The sequence below is a fragment of the Nicotiana tomentosiformis genome, chromosome 1 (genome assembly GCF_000390325.3).
Source record: "Nicotiana tomentosiformis chromosome 1, ASM39032v3, whole genome shotgun sequence".
NCBI lineage: Eukaryota > Viridiplantae > Streptophyta > Magnoliopsida > Solanales > Solanaceae > Nicotiana > Nicotiana tomentosiformis.
Genome location: NC_090812.1, coordinates 118,534,861 through 118,545,281, shown reverse-complemented (window position 1 = coordinate 118,545,281; position 10,421 = coordinate 118,534,861).

Here is a 10,421-nt window from a genome sequence, read left to right as displayed (position 1 = left end):
AAGTGATAACATTTACCTTGCTCTCCTAGGAACCTGATAGAATACTGAGTATCTTCCGGACCAGATTGTTGGTTGGAATGATTTCACCAAGTGAATAAAGCTCATTGATTATGGAGGTGAAGCGAGTATGCATCTCTTGAATGGACTCATCCTCTTTCATTTTAAAGAGTTATACTACGTTGTAAGCATATATATTTTGGACTGCTTTACCTGAGTAGTCCCTTCGTGAGCCGTTTGAAGAGCTTCCTAGATTTTCTTGGCAGATTCACATGCCGAGATATAATTATACTCGTCTGGTCCAATACTACACACAAGAGTTTTCTTCGCCTTGAAGTTCTTCTCAATAGATTTTCGGTCAGCACCATTGTATTCTTTTCTTGTCTGTGGAACAGTCTTTGTTCCCTCTCCAACAGCCTTCATAGAGACAAAGGGACCATCATAAATCACGTCCTAAAGCTTGGAGTCTTCATCCATAAAGAAGTCATGCATTCTTGTTTTCCACCAACCATAGTATTGGCCGTTGAATCTTGGGGGTCTATAGGTTGATTGTCCTTCCTCGAAATTTGGTAGAAGATCCATGATGAGGATACTTTCTTAATCTAAGTGTAAACCTTTTAGAAAGAACCTGCTCTGATACCAATTGATAGAAACTAAGAGTCCTCCAAACTGTATAGAGAACCAAGTTCTCTATCAATTCCCACATTAAGCAATAGACTATAAAATCAAACAGTATAGGGAACCAGGTTCTCTATCTGTTCCCACAGTAAATCGACAATAAATAAAGAACACGCTATATTTACATGGAAAACTCCTTGCTCAAGGAGTTAAAAATCCCGACCTACCCTAGTAGGATTTCAACTCCACTAAACCGAACAAACTTCAGATTACAACCTATTGCAATATTGAAATTAAACTCTTAATCCCTCACCCCTTACAATAACTCTATTGTAAGACCTTTGCAATAACTATATCACAAAGCAACAAACCTTGACTAACTCTAGTCAAGAAACTAAACCAAACAGTGGTTTAAATCTGTCCTACAAAGACACTTCTTGAAAGTAGTGTAAGATTACAAATGAAGAACAAAATAACAAAGATTCAACAAACCTAAGGACTTAAGATATCTTCAATCTTTGGATTTGGTCCTTAAGGTCAGCAACTTTGTTCTTGAGAGAGGTGGTGGCTAGAACTTGAGAGAATATTATCTTTTAATTTGCAAGCGTTAGACAATGAAATTCCTTGCCTCATGTTGATAATATATGTGTGTGAGGTCATTGGGATGATGTAAGCAAATATCCGGTACAAGGCATGCTCCATGAAGTGACTGCTGCATTGTTGCGTGTGCAGTGCAGCAACTTTAACAGCTATAAGGAGTTTGACATGTACTGTGACCGGAGGAACTGATCTCTATCTATTCCCTCTACTGTTTCCTATGATGTTCCCTTAACTGATTTCATTGAGAGTTGAACTAGACATCTAACTGGTTACTCTGAAAGGAAAGGAATTAATTGTTTTAAGTTCCTTATCTGGTTCTCTCATGAAGTTTGTCAAATCATTAAAACAAAAGACACATCTTATCACATCCCGTCTCTATGAGATTGTATTTGATGACTAGAGAAACAAATCAATATAGAATATTAGGAACTACGTGTTCTTTAACAAATATGTGACTTTCAATTATTGCAGAGACAAATTTTACACACAAGACTAAGAAAGACACAAAAAATTGATTTTAAAATATACGCAAGACTAAAAGGACATGAAGATAATTAATTTTAAAACTTAAGGATAAATCTAGATTAAGAAAGGTATCGATCTCAACTTTGTGAGGACGACAAAAACCATGGTGCTTGCCCCATACTAATAGTACTAAAGTAATGTTTTGTTATTCAGTCGAAGAATTATTATGTTTTAGCTCATGTCATATACGGCTACAGAAAAAGCCTCAAACTACAATGGGGAGAACTTTTTTCGATGACCAACATTTGCATCTCCTTTTGACATAACATTTAAAAAAAAGAAAAAAAAACTAAACCCAAATCCCTATAGCAGTCAAACCAAGCGAGACCTTATTAAAAGGAATGGATTTACGTCCAATTAAGTGTAAACTAGGACAAATAAGCTTTCAAATCGCAAAACAAATTCAAATTTTTGTTATGGATAATTTAACGCAAAGTTTAGCTGCAACCATCATGTAAATCAAGCCCGTTTTACCCCCAATGACATAAATATAAAAAGAAAATTTTATTTTTTGACATTCCTTCACATTAAATATCCATATGCTACAAATATAATGTACTTCTCTGTTCGTAATTTTAGTGTTATACAATATAGTAATTTTTACCGATTTTCAATCTTTATGTACTCAAAAATAAAAATAAAAAGTGCTCAAACCAGCTACTTATGTTAACTTCTATTGAGTCAAAAAGAAAACGTTCACTTCTTCTGGTAGATCACAAAATTATTTCACTTCTACCGGTAGATCACCATTATTCACACACAAAAATTCACTTCTGATTCGCGGACATACAAAACTTCATAATTCTGTTGTTCATTAAGAGTTCATCAAAAAGTAAAAGTAATATCTCAAATCACAAGTGAAATTAATGTTATAAATTCAAATTTGAAGTGTATCTATGGAACCTTTCCTAGATAATACTATTATCAACAAAATCGTTTAACACGTTTTAGGATCGAGAAACACGACACATATAAGTAAAAAACAAGCCGATATTCTAAACTTCTGAAAACCTTAATGGATGTGAGTTTTGACCACATGTGTTAAGGTACGTATGAAAAACCAACCACGACATTTGTGGTCTCAGTGCAAGCGGACGAGGTATCTTTTGATTTCTCAATCTGGTAATAAGTGGTCCGTAATTAAAGGAACCCACCGATAGATTCATTCGTTCCATCTTGAAAAAATCTTTCTTTTTTCGTCTTTGAGTGATTTATAATTTTATTTTAATTTAACTTTTTTCTCCCTCATATTATTGACTGAGCATATTATCCATCAACGTACCCGCGCGATTCGCGGTAAATATTAAAAAAAATATTAGTAAAATAAAATTATGATCGGGCTTATTTGAACAAATTAGATCGTATTATTTTTTTAAAAATTTCAATTGTCATCTTATTTGTCAATGTGATATACCCAATAATAAAATCGTTATTAAATTAAAGAGACTTATATAGTCATTGAATAACTTTTTTGTTCTATATTTATTTTTATTCTATTATCCAATGTTTAGTATTTTTACATTGATAATAGAAATTTTTATTAGCATATTACTTTGTTTAATATTTTTGTCTGCTCGATTTCTTTTTGTAATATAAGAGAAGATATATATTTTATTAATCTTGAAATATTTTTATTTTAAATTTTATTCTGTTGCTGTCAATAATATTATCTGAATTTTAATGAATAAAATCTCTATTAAATTAAATGGACTTATATAGTCATCGAATAATGTTTTTGTTATATATTTTTTCTTATTATATTATCCAATATTTAATATAATTGCATTGTTAATAGAAATTTTTATTAGCATATTACTTTGTTTAATATTTTTGTCTGCTACTTTCTTTTTGTAATATAATAGAAGATATATATTTTATTACTCTTGAAATATTTTTTTATTTTACATTTTATCCTATTTTTATCGATAATTTTATCAGAAATTTAATGAATAAAATCTCTATTAAATTAATGATACTTATATATGCATCGAATAACATTTTTGTTATGTATTTTTCTTTATTATATTATCCAATATTTAGTATTATTGCATTGTTAATAGAAACTTTTATTAGCATATTACTTTATTTAAAAAAAATTATGCTACTTTCTTTTTATTATATAATAGAAAATACATATTTTTTTGCCAAGTGGCTGATTGTGAGGTTGCCACTTGGCTTATTAGCTTGAATTCATCAAAAGTATAAAGCGATAAGCATTTATATATATATATATATATATATATATATATATATATATATATATATATATATATATATATATATATATATATATATATATATATATAATATGCTTCTCTTATGTATAATATCCTAATAGTATCTTTATATTTTTGTATTTTCATTTGAATTGAAATTTTCTTTTTTTTTTAATTTAAAAAAAATTAAAACTCCAACTTGAAACTACTTCCCAATTTGAATGGATAATGTTTATTATATATTTTTATTTTTTTATTATAGCTAATTTTATATATTTTTTAAAATATTTGTAAAACTCCAACTTGAAACTACTTCCCAATTGAATGGGTAATTTGTTTTTTCCTTTTTTTATTATAGCTAATTTTATTTTATTTTATTTTATTTTATTTTATTTTTTTGAAAATATTTGTAAAACTCCAACTTGAAACTACTCCCTAATTTGAATGGGTAGTTTTTTCTTTCCCTTTTTTTATTATATATATTTTCATTTTTCTATTATAGCTATTTTTTATTTTTTTTGTTTTTTTTTATTTGAAAATATTTGTAAAAGTCCAACTTGAAACTACTCCCCAATTTGAATGGGTATTTTGTTTTCCTTTTTTTATTATAGCTATTATAAGATATCTTTATTTATAATTTAAATAGAGTAACTGATTAATTCAAAATTTAAAATTCAAAGGTTTTTTAGTTGGAGCTTTGTCCTAAAAATCTATATTTGGCGTGTTATGGTTATACCACTTGACATCATATAATTATTTACTTCTCTTTTTGTATATATATATATATATATACTATATTAGAAAGAAACTACTCCCCAATTTAAATTGATAATTTTTTATTTCTTTATTTTCGTTTTTTTATTTTAAAATAATTTTATAACTAAAAATTGAAACCACACCCCAATATAAATTGGCAATTTTTTATTTCTTTATTTTCGCTTTTTATTTTAAAATAATTTTAAAACTCCAACTTGAAACTATTTTCCAACTTGAATAGGTAATTTTTTATTATTATTAATATTTTCATTTTTTTTATTGTAGCTAATATAAATTTTTTTTTGTTTTATTTTTTAATTTTAAAATAACTTTAAAGCTCCAACTTGAAATTATTCCCCAATTTGAATGAGTAGTTATTTTTTTAATATTTTCGCTTTTTTAATATAGCTAATTATAAGATATCTATATTTATTAATTCAAATAGAGCAACCAATCAGTTCAAAATTTAAAAAGATTTTTTTAGTTAAAAAGATAGTTTATTTTGTCTTAATAATGTCATTTGGCTTTTTGTGGTTATGCCACTTGTCTTAATAATGTGCTTTTGCCTCTCCTTTAATTATATATAGATTATTTCGAACACGTACGTAGCTTTGGTCTCTCAAATTAGTAGCGAAAGTTAAGAACTTAGCAGAATCATTATGTTTAAAAGATGAATAAATTAACCAATTAATTTCCTCGCATTCGGGAGAAGATGCATGTGGCTCCCATTGATGACAAGATGCGGGAAGCGAGGCTTAGATGGTTCGGACATGTTCAGAGGAGAAGCCCAGATGCTCCGGTACGGAGGTGTGAGCAGCTGGTTACGGAGGGCACGAGAAGAGGTAGAGGGCGGCCTAAGAAGTATTGGGGAGAGGTGATCAGGCAGGATATGACGAGGCTCCAGATTTCCGAGGACATGACACTTGATGGGAAGATGTTGAAGTCGAGTATTATGGTTGTAGGTTAGGAGGTAGTTGAGTCGTGCCTTACTTCGTAACATGGTGGGACTAGCCATGTAGTTTTTTTTTTGTTTTTTTATTTTTTTTTATTTTTTTTAAGACAACTAGTGGGAATGTTGTGGCTTACTATTTCTCTTTTCAGTGCAGGTCATATTTACTAGCTATCGTTTTTGCTTTACATCTTTCTTTTAGATTTCATGAGGTTCCTATTTTACTTATGACTGTTGTGGTGATACTAATATTTACTAATATTGTCTCCCTTTACTTTGCATCTTCTTCTGGATTTCATGGTGTTTCTATTTATCCTATGATTGTTGTTGTGATACTAATATTGTCTCCCTTTTTGTCCCTTTTGTCTTCATTTTTTTTGAGCCGAGGGTCTTTCGAAAACAACCACTCTACTCCTTCGGGGTAGGGGTAAGGTCTGCGTACACACTACCCTCCCCATACCCCACTAATGGGATTATACTGGGTTGTTGTTAATGTTGTTTGTTGTTGCATTGATCAACATGTACGAGGTATAAAATTTATTAGTATATTTCATTTAGATACTCCAAATAAAATCTATTTCAATTAAGCACCTAAACACATGACAATTGACAAAAAGTTCCTTTTATACACATGAAATATAAGCATTTATTATAACAAACAAAAACAAGACTGGTCAGTTAAAAGAGTTTCAATCAATTAAAAACAAGTCTTGCTCTATTAAATAAAATACCCGCTCCATTAAAAAAAGAAAAACAAGAGTTATTTTTCAAAATCTCCCCATTGAGTATTTAATAGTCACACTGTATTATGGATCCAGATGTTCAATTCAAAAATATAGTGTCAAAATAAAACCAGTTCAAGAGGCTATAAATATCATCCCAAATGCCATGGGTCTCCTTAATATTTAAATTGTAAAAAGACGTGTGCAGGGCCTGCAGGCATACATACAACAACCACAACCGATGATGCTAGCACTGTATCAGCATCTAACGTCACAATAAAGGCAAAAGCTACACATCTAAAAGTAAGTCTTTTTTTTTTGGTGAAAACATTCTTTTGTGACAATATAAAGTATTTGGCCCAAAACATTTCTAAAATATGCCAACAATTCAGTTCACCCTTCTGAAGTATCAAGAGAAAAGTTCTCAGATGTCTTCTCCATTCACCCTCCATCTTTTCCTTGGCTCCTTCTCCTTCCTCTCTCTCATATACCGTGAAATTTTTAACAATCTTTACTACATGGACAACAATCAGATGTTTAGGATAATTGAAAATCTAAAGTGTTCCATTGAATAATACGAGAGTCAACACAAGAATAGTATGATTACTCAAGGACTAAGTCTAAAATTATTAGTTTTTCGGAAACGTTTAAAACGATTCCACAAAAGAAGAATATCCCAAAGGCTGACATTCAACAATCAACCCAAAGTACTAAGTATATATACATTATATGTTATAGTGTACATATATTTAACCCAAAATTATTGTCTAACTTTTTTGAAATTTTTCTATTACATAAGGGATCAAGAAAGGGATTGACGGAAGAGTACGGTTGAATTTTGAATCCACATTTACATACACACATATATTGTACTAATATTAATAAACTAAAGTGAAAGAGATAAATATCTACAACGTTTAGGATTTTTCCTGAACTGTTATCTTCCCTTCGGGACTATAAGAAAGTTTTTGTTGGAAAGCTAATGTGATTTTCTCTTTCACCTTAACCTAGAGTAAAAACTTTCTTCTTCTCTGTGAAGACTTCTACGGAAGACTCGAGAAAAGTAAAAGAAAACTTTTACATCTTGGTGGAGCATTTTTCTACGTGGTATTATAACTACGGGTTTAATTGAACCCATAATTTTTGAGGTGGATCATAAATTTATCTTTAAATATTCATTAAAATTGTAAGAAACGTGAATTCATAACTTGAAAACTAAAACTTTAAATGTTAGAACTTATACAATTCAAATCCGCCTTTATATGTGATATCATAAGCCGTAAACTCTTCATTACATTCCGTCTCTATGCGATTGTATTTGATGACTAGAGAAAACAATGAATGTAGAATCTTAGAGAACTACGTGTTCTTTAACAAATACGTGACTTTCAATTATTGCAGAGAAAATTTTTACACACAAGACTAAGAAAGACACAAAAAATTAACTTTAAAATATACGCAAGACTAAAAGGACATGAAGATAATTAATTTTAAAACTTAAGGAAAAATCTAGATTAAGAAAAGTATCGATCTCAACTTTGTGAGGACGACAAAAACCATGGTGCTTGCCCCATATTAATAGTAATGTTTTGTTATTCAGTCAAGAATTATTATGTTTTAGCTCATGTCATATCCAGCTACAGAAAAAGCCTCAAACTACAATGGGAAGAACTTTTTTCTATGACCAACATTTGCATCTCCTTTTGACATAATATTTTTTTTTTTAAAAAAGAACTAAACCTAAATCCCTATAGCAGTCAAACCAACCGAGACCTCATTAAAACCTGAACAAAGTGTTAATCAAATCAGCAAATATTATTATTAAAATACAACAACTTTCTCTTTTGATAAGAAAACTACAGCAATTTTCTCAAATGAACATATTCCACGACCCAAAATCCCATCAAAGGTAGTCGTGATGACACCTAATCTATAACACTAGGTAAGCCTAACACAAAAAAAAACCTAATAGAGATAACGACTAATAATATTAAATTAAACTGATAAATTTCATAATAACATAAATACGGAATGACAATCACAAAATCCCCAAAACCAGTAAAATTGAGTCATAAGCTCTAAGAGGTACACGAGAAATCTCTAAATATAATACTATTTGATGTGAAGATAAACAGTAGAAAAGACAATAGTAGAAGGTGATTCCGAAACCTGCGAGCGTCAAATAGGTATAACTTGAAGTCTCCAAAATATCTGGGTCAGCTCACCGGCGTGTGGCACGAGCAGAATTACCTAAATCTACACAAAAATATACAAAAGCGTAGCATGAGTACACCACAACGGTACCCAATAAGTATCAAGCCTAACCTCGGTAGAGTAGTGACGAGGCCAGGTCATGACACCTACAGGCATAGAAACCTGAACAGAATATCAATATAATCTAATAACGTAAAGAAATATATGACAACAAACAAAATGACGATGTAAGGCTAACAACGAAAGTTTATGCAATAAAGTACAACTAGGAATGAACATATAATGAGACTGTATTGATAAAAAAAATATATTACACGTGAAATTATATGAGGATGACAAGGCAAGATACGTGGATTACTAAGAAGATGACAACTGGAGTGTCGCATTAAAAAATTCACGATTTACAACAGGTACGAGCAAATCACTCACGAGACGAAAAGGTACGGTTTCCCGAGCATAAATTACTCAGTGAAGAGACACAGTCAGGATGAATCAAGACAGTAAAGAGGGAAGATTCATGAACCTCTAATTAATGTGGAAGAAGAATCAGAATCGTTACAGAATCTTCATGAACAGTTACGGTTACCAATTATAACGTTTCATTAATATCTTTAATGCTCATAATAGTTCAGTCGTAAAAGGGAAGAAACGTTATATTTGTAAACTCCTACATAAGGGAAGAGAATTTTACTTGTACGGACACGTTTTGATGAACATTGGAATATAATTATTTTTTTGTGCTTTCTATTGATTACTTTGTCATTTCTGATTCCGATTTCCTTTATTATTTTTGAGAGAATATTGAATTTCTTGATTATCAGTAACCCGAGTACTTCTAAAAATAGGCTTTGACTGAGAATCTAATTCTTTGGTTAAACAAATTGGTTCCACTGCCGGGGATCTGATAATCTTCTCTTCCTTTCCAAATCACTCTCTTTCAACTGAATCATGTCGAATGTCAATGACAACAACCAGCAGGTGGAAGGAACCCCAGTTCCGTCACCTCAAGGAAGCCCACGCAATTCAAGAGAAGCATCACCAGAAAGATCCATTACTCATAATAATGAACAACATAGAAATGAACAAACTGTCGAGCAAGATGCTGTGAAGTAGTTAATTGCTAAATACGTGAATAATGCTCTCCAGGCTTTCGTGACGGGATTACTAACTGTTCCACCCACACCTCCACCAAATAATACTGCAACTGTGGAAATTCCACGATCAGGGTTGGCTAATTCTGGAAGCAGAAGAACTCCCAATAAACCATGTGATGGGAGACCAGGTACGCCCAATAATTCTGATTTATAAACTTTAATACTAACCTTGCAGAAACAGGTGAAAGAACAAAATGATCGTATTGAGAAAATACCCGGCGTACCACCTGTGATCAAAGGAGTTGATTTCGACAAATATTCACAACAACCATGGGAACCAAGCGCAACTCCATTACCAATTCCCAAAAAGTTCAAAATACCTGACATCCCAAAATACGATGGAACGACCGATCCACGTGACCACGTTACTGCATTCACCACGGGAGTAAAAGGCAATGATTTAACCAAGCAGGAGATTGAATCTGTGCTGGTCAAAAAGTTTGGGGAAACACTTACTAAAGGTGCGTTAACATGGTACTCTCTTTTACCTGAAAATTTTATTGATTCTTTTGCTGAGCTTGCAGATCTATTTATAAAAACACACTCGGGTGCACAAAAAGTTGAAAAGAGAATGGAGGATATATTCAAAGTAAAACAAGGAGATACAGAATTGCTTCAAGAATTCGTAGACAGATTCCAACGTGAAAGAATATTTCTTCCAAGAGTACCT